Genomic DNA, 14264 nt, shown 5'->3' on the forward strand with positions numbered 1-14264 from the left:
TGTCCGATGTCAGCTGTGATTGGCTCCAGCCCTCTCGTGATCCATCCAGATGGACAGCTCTATGTCATAGATAATCTCCATCCATACTACCACGCCTGAAAATGCCTGTCACATGACCGTGATTCTGTTTGATGCCGTTTGTTTTCTTTCCGGAGGAAGGTCACGTGATAGGAGCGTGACGAATCAAGAAAGGATTCGTTATGAAACACGACCCCCGGAGTTTTGAAATTTAAAAGGGCAGCATTTCAGCAAGGTCTCCTTTTTAAGGTCTCGAAAACCCCCAATGTAGATTGTGATCCGAGCGCATTTCTATTTTCCCTTTACGTGACCTTAAATCCCCCTAGGCCTTTTAATTTCAGGATTATTCATCATTTCACTCAATAAAAATGTCCTGAAATTGGTAAAAAAAAAATGTTTTAAAAATCCTCTTTTTATTTCATGACCTTCAAAAAATTAAAAATAAAAAAATAAAGCATTTGTACCAAATATTTGAGCACCGAGCCCTTACATCCCCCTTCAAGAGAAGCCAAGAAAAGACACTTATTGTTGCTAATCTGTTGAGATAAATTGATTTCTCTGTACACATTCTGCCATTATATGCTGTGTCTGACCAGCAAAGACAGTTTTTCTTCCACTGAGTTGTTTGATTGTAAGTGTACAACAAGACTGTGGTTGTATTCACTATTAAGAATGTGTGGAATTAAGTGAATGTGAAGCCTGCTGGTGTTCAGTCAACCTTGACCGAGGGAGGAGGGGGGTGAATGAGTATAAATGTATTGTTGGAAAATAATGTTATTTTTTAAATCCTTTTACTTTTTTTTTTTAGAGAGAAATGTAGGTGGGAGGACGGGAGGCATTGAGGGACAAAAGGAAAAGATAAAAGGAAAGAGCGGGAACATGAGATAGAAAGATTCACACAAACGGTTTTGAGACATTATAAAATTATTATTTTTATTTTTTTCTTCGCCGCTCTCGCATATTGGATTTTCATTCGGTGTATCTTAGATTCGTCTGCCCTCTTGTCTTTTTCTCATTTCCTCCTCTTTACCTTTCTCCAAACATATCTCTGTAAACAAAGAAATTCCTCCACCAGCATGGATCCATTTAGTTTCCACTCCACAAATTTTCGAAAAGCCGCCGCGTCTCGGCGGCCTTGATCGAGAGCGTACAGATGCGGCCAGAGTCAACATTTCCTGTCAGACTGTTAAACAAATGGCTGCAACTCTTCACGTTTTTATCTCTCCTCGCCGTCGTTCTCTTACTTTTTCCACCCCCTCCTCGTTTGCCTCCCGGCGTCATATTCCTCATTTGATCTCCTCTTCTTTCCCCGAGCCTTTAAGGGGGTGTATTTTCTTTATTTTTATGACAATTTGTGTCTCTTACCATCTTACCACTATCTTATAAATCACATTAGTGACATTGCTAGCACTGATTCAGCTCAGACAGGTCTACGCCTCACAATTTGGCAGTTTTTCCTCATCTTTATCAGTTCTTTGATAAATCTATAATTAATCAAATAGAAGCCAAAATATCTGCCCCATTTATCAGTCATACAGTCGAGTCATTACCCTCCTGGACCGTGGAACAGAGCAGCAGAGTCACCAGAGACACAGTACAGTACAGTTTACAGAAGGATTTTGCCCTGCATGCCTTTGGCCTCATAAACAAACTGATTAACTGTGTGTGTGTGTGTGTGTGTGTGTGTGTGTGTGTGTGTGTGTGTGTCCTCTGATCTGGTGACACAAAGCAGAAGTGGCTTTGCTCCCAGCAGATGAGGAGAGAGAGATAGACGGGGGGGGGGGGGGGGGGGGGGGGGGGGATGGGATGAAAAAAAAGAGAGGTGGTGTGTTGTGTTTGGGAAATGGGTCAAGAGGAAGTTGAGATTGTGCTTTTTAAGTGTGTGTGTATTTGCGTGTGTGTTTCACAGCTGAGACCGTGTTGTCGGTCAGAATGGGAATTTGCTGTGTGTGTGTGTGTGTGTGTGTGTGTGTGTGTGTTGACGGTGCATAACTTAATTCCACAGGGAAGACAAAGCAACAGCCTCTGTTTCCTGTCCTAATTGCTTAAAATCCTACACAAATAAGCCTACACATACACACACACACACACACACACATACACACACACACACATACACACAAACACAGTCATTTACACATCCTATGTTTAAAAAGGACTTATGCAGATAAGTTTAGCATTTGCATAGTTTTAACATTCATTATCTATTTTGACAGAATAGCTAATATGTCGTTTTCACAGTACTTGTGCACATGTTTTCTTCTTCTATCCCTTAAATTTCTTCCCCCTGCCTCGGCTCTTCTTCACACCTTGCCGTTTCGAGATGCTGCAGCTCATGCATTAACAAGCAGTTGCCTACTTACACATGCAGCAGACATAAGCATTTATTAGCGGTGTCTAGCTGATGAGTATGAACTCTCATTTTAGCTGCTTCAGCCTGGTTGACGCTTTTCATGATACAAAACCAGTGTGTTGACATGTTTGTTGGATTCCAGTGAAGATCGGCGTATTAAAGGTTTGATGACCGGAACGTAAAGCTGTCTCATGACTTCCACACCTGAGCAGCTCAATCATTTGGCCACGGAAACACGATTCACTGCTGCATTTGTCACTTAAAGCCGTGTGAAAAGAAAGTGTGTATGTGTGAATGAATGGAATCTGTGGAAAAAAAATCAGATTTCAAAGTGTGATTTCATCCTTTTAAGTAGAGCCGCTGACCTCGAGTGACCTGACTGCTCCTCACATACATCAGTAAACAGAATGGCATCATCAGCAAACAGGAGTAGCTGTCGCCTTATTGTTAATGAGCGGAACAATCTCCAGGCCTCAGCTGCACTTTAATGTCCTGTTAATTAAAACTACCATCAGGAGAGAAGAGACAGGAAACCTAGTATGTGACCTTGAGCGGTCTAGTCTTTCTCTAAGTGCTCTCAGCTGAAAAGTGCCGTCATTGTTATTTCACTCTTTAAAAAGAGGAAACTTTTATTTTTGCTTTCAATATGGATCATAGTGCTCAGATAATTAGTTGATTGCTCTTGCCAGAAAATCATCTGGACACAAACTGTAGTATTGATCATTGTGAAGAGAAATAGGCTTGTGTAATATCCAAAATGTAATATCTCGATACAGACCAGGCCAAATATCGCAATATACGATATTATCGCTCAGGGTGAGGGTATTTAAAATTGGCATTTACACAGATGAACTATGTATCCGATAACACTGGCCAAATTCTTAATTAGATTTTCTTGTCTGACGTGTGTATGTTGATAAATGTGTATTAAAGTGTGTTAAATTGCATCTGGATTTTATTTGGATGCTTAAACTTAATGTGAGGAGAGTAAATAATAAGTGTCACATAGTTTTACGTAAAGACTAAAGACATGGTTGTTGATATGGGATGTGATTGGCTGATCACGAAACAAAATGCAGCACAGCTGAGCTTCATGAGGAAATGCCTCAGTTTAAGAGTCAATGACGTTTGCAGTTAAACGTCTGCACATCATGTTAATGCCACAAATGTGAACTTGGCTAAACAACGATACACAAAGGAAAAACTGAAGAAAGAAAGAAAAAAAAATCCCCAAATTACACAGATTGACCACTGGAGTCTGTTTTTGAGGCTCCTGCAGTGAAATCTCTTAAAACTTAAATTCCTTAAAACAACGTCTGCCAACATCAACACCCTGATAAATTTCCGACTCACTTTTTCTCCCTCTTTTCTCAGTCTGTTTCATTTTGTGTGTGTGTGTGTGTGTGTGTGTGTGTGTGTGTGTGTGTGTGTGTTCATATTCAACTACACAAAATAATGAAGCATTAAGCATGAGGTTCAGTTGTGTGTGTGTTCGTAGGAGAAAGTGTGTTTGGGGTCTTTGTCTGTGGACGTAGCTGCCATTGTTCGACTGTCTCTCTTGGCACATCATGACACATGACCCATGGTGTGTGTGTGACAGACAGGACAGAGACTCTGTCTGTCTGTGTGTGTGTGTGCATGCATGCACTTTCCTGGCGTAGAGGTCAGACAGGGAGCAGAGGGGGCGTCCAGTCTACAATCTGGACCTGCTGAGTGTGTCTGTCGTCCGTCTGCCTCCGTTTTTATAAGTCGAGCCAAACATTGGAAAGAAAATCATGATTTTTACCGCTGATACAAATACAAATCATTGGAAGAATACATTTCATTCACATTACAATCTCTCTATCTCAAAAAAAAATCAGAAGAAAACTTTATTCTTTAAATCAAAATAATATGCAACACTGGCCTTCTGCCTTTTCCTACCTTTTGCTGATTCACAGCAGAGGCAGTTATTGAATCATATTGAAGAGGAGATTGGAAATGAACGAGGCAGAGGAGAGGTCAGCGGAGGGTGAGCCGGAGAGAAGAATGCACAATAGCTTCTGAAAATTTAATAAAAGCCATGGAAATGTTTCAGATGTGTTCAGATGCTTTCAGGCCTCAGACGAGGGAAAGAAACGACTCTGGCGTCTTTATTGTGATTTAGGATCTTTGTAATTACGAGAGAAACTTTTTGCCTTTTGGTTATCGGCGTGTCGTCATCAGTCGAATTATTTCAGGGCCTGTACATCATTTTCCTGCAGTTGCATTGAGAAGGAAGCAGCCTGGGGTTGAGTTTACTTCCTGCAGGACATGAACTTGCACCATTAATACTTTATGTAATGTCTCTATTAGAATCCATGAAAGGACAGAAAAACAAAAATGACAATAACAGTGGGGGAAAAGTTACAAAGTGAAACTAATCTGTGAAGGCACCAGTGCTGCTTTTACAGCTGTAATATAAATAACAACACAGTGGTGGTTATTGTATTATTAATGATTGTCTCCGTGTTTAGTCATGTTGGCGTGTGCAGAAGTGGAAATTCAGATGGATGGTATTCTGGTATCAGCCAGGGGTGATGAGGCCCGAATTCTCGAGGTAGAGACAAACTATACACAAGCTGCACGTCGTCATCATCATCATCATCATCATCATCATCAGTAGTGGGTCTCCAGAACGCCTCACATGTAGGCTATGTCAGATGTTACCATTTACTGATGTTCCCTGAACGCCTCATATCCAGGCTGCATTAGACGAAACAATTTAACTATGTTCCCTGAACGCCTCACATGCATGCTATGTCTGATGGTACAATTTACCGTTGTTCAAGAACGCCTCACACGAAGGCTATGTTAGATGAAACAATTTACCGATGCTCCCTGAACGCCTCCAATGCAGGCTATCGCTAGCACATATCATCAGGGGCTCCACTTAGGGCAGCAGCAGTGCACTGTATCGTGCCTTAATGGGAGGTTGAAAGGGGAATTTAATTGTCATTGCAAAATGTGCCAGTATGAGGGGCCTTCAGGGGCCCCCTTTTCCCTTTGGAGGGTCCCCAAACATTTGCCCGGTTTGCCTGATTAATGTGGTCAAGTGGATTCAGTGCTTCTGTAGTTATGAGATCATCTGGACTGGAGCATTAAATCTGAGGAATGAGGCTTTGATTGGTTCCTTTTTTTAAAATCACTTGGGTTGATACGTTTCGCCGTCGTCTGTAAATCCGGCTGATAACGGCCTCACAAACGGATCGGGACGACTGGGTTTGTTTGAATCACAAATTTAATCCACTCCTTTAGGTTATTTACACCCCAGCCTTTTTCTCATCTTATCTGTCGTCCTCAGTCTGATTGTGTTTTAAAAATAAAAATCTTTCTTTTTCTCTTCTTTTTTTAAATTTATTTATTTATTTTTATAAATCATAATTTGATAACTGCTGCTGGTGCGGTCGCTCCCTAAATCCCAGATAATGAATATTTATTGTCTTTACGGTTTTCAAGCTACTTCCTGGTGATGGAAGGAAACATTGTGTCGACTGATGCTTCGCCATCTGGATGTTTAGATGTTGGATGTTAGATGCTAGAACATATGGACACACACTCACGCAAACAAATGACTACACACACACACACACTCACACACACAGACACACACACACACGAGTCGGCTCTGCTATCCCGAAGCATATGGTTCTTTGAGATAGAGTGGAGACAGACTGGGCCATTCTGTTGGATAGCACCGAGGGCCTCAACATTGTTAGAAGTGCTGCCAAACAAACTTCACCCCACACACACACACACACACATGCACACACACACACACACGCACACACATTCTTGTCTTGCATCACTTGCTGCTTTGCTACTCGTTTCAATGCGAAGTGAAAGGCAGCATGGGCGAGATTCATTCTTGTTCCTGCAGCACAGGCCGAGTGAAACCGTGTGAAATGAAAACGTAGATACCTGTGAGCTGAATTACTGGAGGCTCGTTCCACAACACTCGGGGCCTGGGCCGCTCTTTGTTCATTACACACTCGCGCCGCGGCTTCGCTTTTTGTCTGTTTGGTTGTCTCATTATGAAGATTACTCTCCAAATTGATTTTTCCTTTATCTCCTCAGTTAAGAAGTCCCTTTATTTTAGAGCCTGCTGTGCCTATAAGAGCTAATGTTATCGTTATGAGAGAAAAACTGGGCCTCTCTTCTTGTATTATCACAAATTAAAATGCCTTTAGTTTAATTCATGCCCTGATGAAGGGCTCTATTTAAACTCAGGCAGAGCTTCAGCTTTTTGTTATTATTCCCCGCAGTAATATGCTTTCTCTCTGATAGATAATACCAGATTTCTGGCAGTTTCTGTGAATTAATTACGTTTAATTAACAATGCCATCACTGTGCTGTGAGTATAAGCCCGCTTCTTCCACTTTGATCCGCAGGCTTTTCTGTTGCGGACGTCAAGCCGGATTCAGATAGTTTGTACCAATATTCACAGTATCAGCTGCAGTGCATCGTGGGGGTTGAAGTTATTTGAAAGCTCAGCCTTCCAAAAACATATGAAAGTGCCACAATTCCACCTCATGTTATTTAATGGAGGTCTTACAAATAAATAAATCACCTTTTCGTCGTGCTTCCAGTCATTGGACGGGCAACAAGATGCATATTGTGTTTATTTTACTTAAATATTCTTCAGTTAAAGTGTTTTTGCTGCATTTAAAATTCCAGCTGCAGCTTTAAACATATTTGCAGACACTTCATCAATCATCATATTATTGCTGTTGTTATTTTATTTTTTTGTACAACCACATGTATGTCAGAGCGCCACCCTGTCACCACCACCCTCACACTGTCTCAACACCACAGCCTCATCAGTAGCTGAGACTTCTCTATTAACAGCGTCGTGTTAAACTGTGTGAAAGCTGCGGTTGCAAGAGCAGTTAACTATTAAACCGTAGCAGCAGTTTAAAGGACTGTCTGGACTGTTTCTCTCTTAAACTCCTCAGGCGGAGGCGACATTGGAAACCTGCAACATGTGTCTCCACCCAGTCATGCAGCAGCTCTTTCTCTGGGCTAATGAGTAACTAATATGGCACCTGGTTTTGACCTGTAACGTGAGCGCAGCCCCTCGGGTGGGGGGGGGGGGGTGGGGGGTGGGATGGGGGGGCTCATCGATTCCTTCAGGTTTCAGCAAATTCAAGCTGCATGTTGAGATATCCGATGACGAGAGGTTCCAGTTACAAATCCCAGATTCATTGAACTTTTTTTGTGTTTCCTTTAGGAGAGTGAGGCGGTTCATGTCATCAGAGATCAACAGGCCTGCACACTGAACAGGTAAGGAACTTCCTCTGACTTTTATTTTGAAATCCTGTCATAAAAAAACAACTTTTTGTCTACAAAAATTGTTTTCTTTCTCTTTTTCTGTTTTTCTCTTTTCTCTTTCTTCTTCTCTTCTGTCTTTCTGTATTTCCATCCCTTGTTTTTCTCCACTAATTATTCAGCCTTTCTTCCTCCTCAGCTGTCATTAGAAACACTCGTAGGTTCCCATGATGCCATTGGCTGTTTATTTTGGTGGCTTCAGCTGCCTGTGTGTGTTTGTGTGTATTTCTATGTGTGTGTGTGTGTGTGTGTGTGTTGTGGGGCAGTGGGTGGGTGAAGGGGTTAATTAGGGGCTTCAGGCCGTTTTTTTTATTTTTTCTTAAGAAATGAATTCCTCCCCACTCCCATACAAACACTCTCCTCATATATCAGCTAATTACTGACACTACACACACACACACACACACACACACACACACACACACACCTCTCTGTACTATATTGCTTTTCTGCTTCTCCCCCAACTCTATGATGCTGTTGTAGTAATAACTTTAACACACAAACATCACAACATCTTATTCTTGTAACAGTGCAGAACCAAAAATACGATTTTCAGGCAAAAGGGACAAAGACCTTCATCAACCGTGACCTAAACTCAAGTCTAACTTTAACCCTAAAACCAAGTCTTAACTCTCAAAGAAGTATGGATCGGACAAAATGTCCTCACTTTCCAAAAACATCCTAATTTCACTGTCGCTAACGTCAGATAGAGATGGTTACCGCTTGACCACGTGGCCGCTGGGACTTTAATCATGTAGGACAAGGAGATCGGAGGTTAAGCCTCAAGTTATGTCTCAAGTGGATAAGGGATTTAGAATAAGACCTTTTACACAAAAACACCCCGCAGGTTCCTCAGGCAGGATCCATCAAAACCTCAACGGCACGTCTCGACCTGAACGTGTGTTGTGTCAACATTTTCTCGCCCGCCGTGACTCTGGGCGGCGTCCAGCAACGTTCTGGGTCTCTTCTGTGGAATTTGACCCCACGACCCGACAACAGGGTGATGGTGTGGCTGCATCATACTTCATAAGTCTGAGAGCTTCTTCCTTACTCACAGTTCGCTCCGCTGTACAGGTGCTCGAAAGGTATAACGGGTACAAGATATAATAACGGTTGTTTGTTTGTTCATGGCTGCACCATTCAATCAAATGGAAATATTCTGGATGCTTTGCACTTCATTTTCTACACGTTTCCCCAATATTTGAGCCTGACATGTTTCATAATCGTTGGAAACTTCTGGATGTCCACCAGAATTTAAAGTGAAGACCTCCGCGATTTGAATAACGCTTGGCTCGTCAGTCGGGTGGCGGGTCAGTCGGGTTTTAAAAGCGTTGCCTTTTTGACCCAGGAGGAAGTCGCGTTGAATTTCTCCCAGCTTCACTGCAGAGAGGCAACAGTCATTTTCGCACATAAGTTGTTGTAGTTAATCCTGGAGAGAGACGCTTCTCTCCCCCGTTTTATAAGCCAGGCGGCCGTCGCCTGGAAGAAGTCACCTCGCATGCTTTTGCATCTTTACATTATTATGTTCTCTTAATGTGGAGAGACATTAAACATCTTTGGCTTGTGTCCTGTTTTAGTTTTTTTTTTTTTTTTGTTTTTGTCTTGTGCACATTTTCAGGGCTTGTGAAGACGTCGACCACACACACAGGAAGATGGAGTATGTGCACACAGATTACCTACCACAGTAATGGCAGTAATACCTCGTCTCTGTTACCGCCTGCAGACTGGCTGCAGGCTTGTTTTGGCCATTTAAGGCTTTTTCTTTCTCAGTTCACAACCTCAGATGAGTAAACATTGTATATTGTTTCAGAGAGGTTTTTTTTCCATTCTTCACAGACTCCATTTTTATTTTATTTTTTTCAGGTGGAGAAACACTGAATATTTCACAAACTGTTTTTATGAAAAATGATGATAATTTATCGTCGGTTTCAGTCGGAGTGTGTTGCTGTGATTCGAATGGTCATCTGGTCTGAATGACTGGTTTCTATGATTCGTTTCTGTCTGCCAGCGCACATTAAAGTGTGTCACTACAGTGTGTGTGCGTCTCCGTCTGTCTTCCGTCCATCACTGTTTCCCTCTTGCCTCCATGTTCTCAATCTCTCACTCCTCTCTCATGTTTTTTTCTCTCCAAATCCGTCTTGTTCCCATAAACTGCTTCATTTTCTCTGCCTTCCATGGGAGCGTGTAGCTTGTCACTCCTTCAAATCTTATGAAAGCAAATACAAGGGTGTGTGTGTGTGTGTGTGTGTGTGTGTGTGTGTGTGTGTGTGGGTTTTATGATATCTCTTTCTCAGGGTCGAATCGTTCATCCCTCTCTGATATTTGAGGTGTACTACATACAGCCGATAAGTCCTGTTCAGTTAGGTTTTATTGTTTCTCCCTCGCTGGCTTTTATTTTGATTGTCAGGATGTATTTCACAGATTTCCTCCTGAAAAACAGAGCACACCTTCATCATATGAACTCAGATACAACATTCTTACTATAACATTCAACTGTTACGATAGGTCACGACTAGAAATCTGAAATCTAAATATAAAACTAAACCCCAAAAACATAGATATAAACTAACAGGACTGCAGACTTTGACTTTGGCTCATTTGACGGCTGATAAACTTGATGTTACATCTGGACTCGATCAACTCGTCTGCGCTTGACTTGAGCTTTGTTTTGACAAGACATGAGACTCGAGACTTGTCCATCTCTGATGAGACTTATCGGATGTTTGAGTCGGACTTGTCTGGACTAGCTTGAGACTTGCTTTAACTAGACTTGGGTTTTAATCTGAGATGTGTTTTGATGAGACATAGGTAGACTTGAGACTTGACTAGACATTTGACTTGTCTCCAGTGACTTGGCACTTGGCTGAAAACTCATTTTAACAAGTCTTAAGACTTCATTTAGACTTGTTTTGACAGGACTTGAGTGACCTGGACTTGGACTCACTTCAGCTTTTAAAACTCAGAATCATTTCCACGGATAAACAGACATACACTTTTGAGCAACAGTAAAAACTCACAGTGAATCTTTTCTCATCAACCCCCCGCCGGGGCTCGTTCCCTGGGGCCGGCTGCTACAGAAGAAGCCCAGCAGATGGTTCCAGCAGGGGGGTGTGACGCTAGAAGAGACCTCCTCTCTTGTTGAGGCCACCGGGGGCCTCCGGGTGGATCACAGGGGCCCCCCGTGCTGCAGCTACCAAAGCAATGCATACATAAGCAAATGAAATGTACCTCCTGTGGGAAAGCAGTGATATGTTACAGCGAAGAAAAGCAGAATATAATTATTATGTAAAGGCACGTTAACAGGTTCGACACGTCAGGTTGAATATGTGAATGCAAAGTGAAATGATTTACAGCATTAGTTGTGTGTGCAATAACATCAGTGACATTTGTGAAGACGAAGAAAAGAGCGATCTGACGCAGACACCACTGAAAACAAAATCTATGCATTATGTCACTTTAAAGGAATTTGTCGGAACGAGACACGTAAACTTATTATATAAGACACAATGCAGAAGTATGCAGTGAAAGCTCAAGACAACCTTTTTGACTCATTTTTGTTGCCATTGTTTTTTAAAATAGCTTTTCAGTTGTCAGATGTGAGCCGTCTCTTCCAGGGGTGAGTTTGAGTGCTTCATTAATGTCTAAATACTTGATGATTTTCAAATAATTGAAGTGGTTTTCTTCGCTGTCAGGAGCAAAAATCTCAGGATGATAGTTGACATGTGTTTTGTTCTTGACCTGAATGTAGATGGGTTTTCAGAGGAATATTTGTGGGGATAGAAATGTTCATCTGTGAGCAGTTTCAATGCTAAAATATTGGTATCGGCTTTTCTAAAGCTCAGGTTATTGTACAGTTTATGATGTGATATATAATGATACATGTGATGATGACATCTGTTAAAGAAAAATATAGAATTTTCCTTGTTGAAGGCTCTTAATTTGAAGGTGCAGCAGGAAATGCTGGGCTAGCATTAGCAGTAGCTTTAGCGTTAAAAGAGTGAACAGTGAACAGATGTGAAATATGTTGATGGTTTTGATGAGCGGTCAGCACTAACCTCAGCGGCTCATACATGGAGTTTCCTGTGAATGCCTAACAATGAAAGCCCCGCGTTGTTTTCCCTGTTGAAGGCTCTTAATTTGAAGCAGCGGCAGGAAATGTTTGGCTAGCATTAGCATTAGCAGTAGCAGTAGCATTGGCAGTAGCGTTAGCGTTTCAAGAGGGAACAGTAAACAGTGAGGCTGATATCAGTAAGATAAACTAAGATAAAATGTGAATTCCTTGTGTGTGCGTGTGAAGGCTGTTTGGACCCTGCCACTAACAATGAGTTCAACCATAGAAGAAGAAAATTACATTATATATATATTAAAAAAAATATGCTCAGATTTAAAAATCTAAAAAACAAAAAAATGCAGAGAATCATTAGCATCAAAACCAGAGTTTGATTTCATTAAAAGCTTGATACTTATCAGCTGACCTATAAAGCAATAAATTAATACCAGCCAATAATATATCAATACATTGATACTGAATGATGCAAAAGTTCTGTTAGTGCAATATGGCCATAAACATCCTGCTCGTTGGTTTGCAGCCGCCTGTCAGACAGAGGGATGTTGTTTTCCCCCGGTCTTCCTTTGTTTTTACTTTCTGGTGCGATCAATGAATAAATGTGAGGAAAACCAAGATTTTTTGTTTTCATGTATTTGGTCCCAAAAGAATTTAACAACTTGTTTAAATAAAAATGGCCGCATAGACATTGTTGTTAGAATATTGAACGTCGGTACAAAACATGAGTTCTCAGCAGATTCAGTCCAGAAAATATCAATACTGACCTTCTCAAAGCCACATCAGTCAAACTGTGGTGAATGATTAATATCACCACAGGTTCAGTAAACACAGGGGTTTTTATATGTGTGGAAATAAACTGTAAGACGTATGGACGTCTGAGAGAGCTTTCATCAGGTCGTCTCTCCTTCACTTTTCTATTAATCTTCTTCAACACTTCAACACTTACCTCAGCCCGTCTGCTACTACGGCTCTGTGTGTGTGTGTCTGTGTGTGTCTGTGTGTGTGTGTGTGTGTGTGTGTGTGTGTGTGTGTGCGTGCTTGGGTGTGGGTGTGTGTGGAGCTGGTTGGCTGGCCATTGTGTTTGGGTTTAGTCCCAGAATTGTATCACTGCGTGAAATTTGAGGTGTGTGGTTCTGACTGGACTCCATTTTTGTCTTTAAATGTGCACTAGCAGACACACACACACACACACACACACACACACACACACACACACACCACAGATGGCAAACATCCCCTCAGATCTGCCAAAACTCAGTGTGTGTCCATCTTTTTCATTATATCTCCTTAATCAGCCCATTAATTTAGAGTTGCAATGATATAGGAAGGAAGAACGGGAGGGAAGGAAGATGAAAGGGAGGGAGGGAATGAAAGAATAAAAGGAAGGAGGGAGGTTTGAAAGGAAGAAAGGAGGGAGAGAGAAAGGAAGGATCGAGGGAGGAAAGAAAGGAGGAAGAATGTGAGGGAAGGAAGAAAGGAAGGAAGGAAAGAAGGAAGGAAGGAAGGAAGAAGGAAGGAAGGAGTGTTGGACACCAGAATAGTGATGAATGGATTGTGGAGGAAAATCTGAAAACGATGGAAAAACCTGGAAAAAATTTAAAATGGATGGAAGAAAGCCAGGATGGATGAAAGCTGGGAAACAAAAGGAAGGAAAAAAACATAAGAAAAGAACAAGAAAGAAAAGAAGGAAAGAAACGAAGTGAAAGAATAAAAACTGGAGTTAGTGAGCGGGAAGGGGAAAGAGACTTAGAAGGCAAAGTTGATGACTCGGAGCAGACTTTTATCAGCTGCCAACTGGTTCTGTGGTGTGTTTGTGTGTGTGCGGTGAGATTGAATAGTTTCAGGATCATTGCCTGTACTTGAGTGTGCTCAGTGTGTGTGTGTGTGTGTGTGTGTGTGTGTGTGTGTGTGTGTGTTGTTGTGTGTTTGGAGGGCGTGGGTGAATGGATGCTCGTGTGTGGTTTTCAGTATTTTCTTTTCTGTGTTCGCCAGCAGAGTGTGGCCTCTGTCTCCTCACCATGGTGGAAAGCTTTATGCTCTTTTCTTTAAGCCGCTCCAAGTTGCGCCGCGTTGGCTCGAAGAAGAAGAAGAAAGGTTGTCCTGCTGTTTGACTCAGTTTTCGCAAGTGAACTTCCATACAGGCATTTCATTTCTTGAGTTTGCTTCTGTAGGGATTGTATGTTTAGCCACGTCAGCTGCTGCTTGATCTTTTACGTTCCCTGTTTTTCTTTTTCTCTTTGTAACTGGATCGTCCGGTTCAAGCTTTGTCCGTCTACTAAGTATCACTTGATGTTTCCTTCACCTGATTTGTGTTGTCTACAGTGTAAAGGAGGCCTTAACGTACAGTCATGTGCATTTTCTTGTTAGCCTACAACAGAGAGAGACGGAGAGAAATCACTATCCTCCATGTTTGTAGTCTCTTACAGTCTTTACTTGAGTTTGCTGAAAAATATGAATAAAACATTACAGTTTTTTTCCTTT

At 41.7% G+C, this 14264-nt stretch overlaps 1 protein-coding gene across 2 annotated transcripts in view; it reads left to right on the plus strand.

The window, feature by feature from the left end:
* Positions 1-14264, plus strand: part of plxnb2a.1 (plexin b2a, tandem duplicate 1) — a 173995-nt gene that overhangs the window by 60765 nt on the left and 98966 nt on the right. For both annotated transcript variants that reach the window (XM_056368028.1, XM_056368029.1), the window contains one exon: positions 7620-7672. The gene's annotated coding sequence lies outside the window, so the exon portion shown is untranslated. The remainder of the gene's footprint in view (positions 1-7619; positions 7673-14264) is intronic.

The sequence above is a fragment of the Seriola aureovittata genome, chromosome 22, assembly GCF_021018895.1.
Source record: "Seriola aureovittata isolate HTS-2021-v1 ecotype China chromosome 22, ASM2101889v1, whole genome shotgun sequence".
In the NCBI taxonomy this organism is placed as follows: domain Eukaryota; kingdom Metazoa; phylum Chordata; class Actinopteri; order Carangiformes; family Carangidae; genus Seriola; species Seriola aureovittata.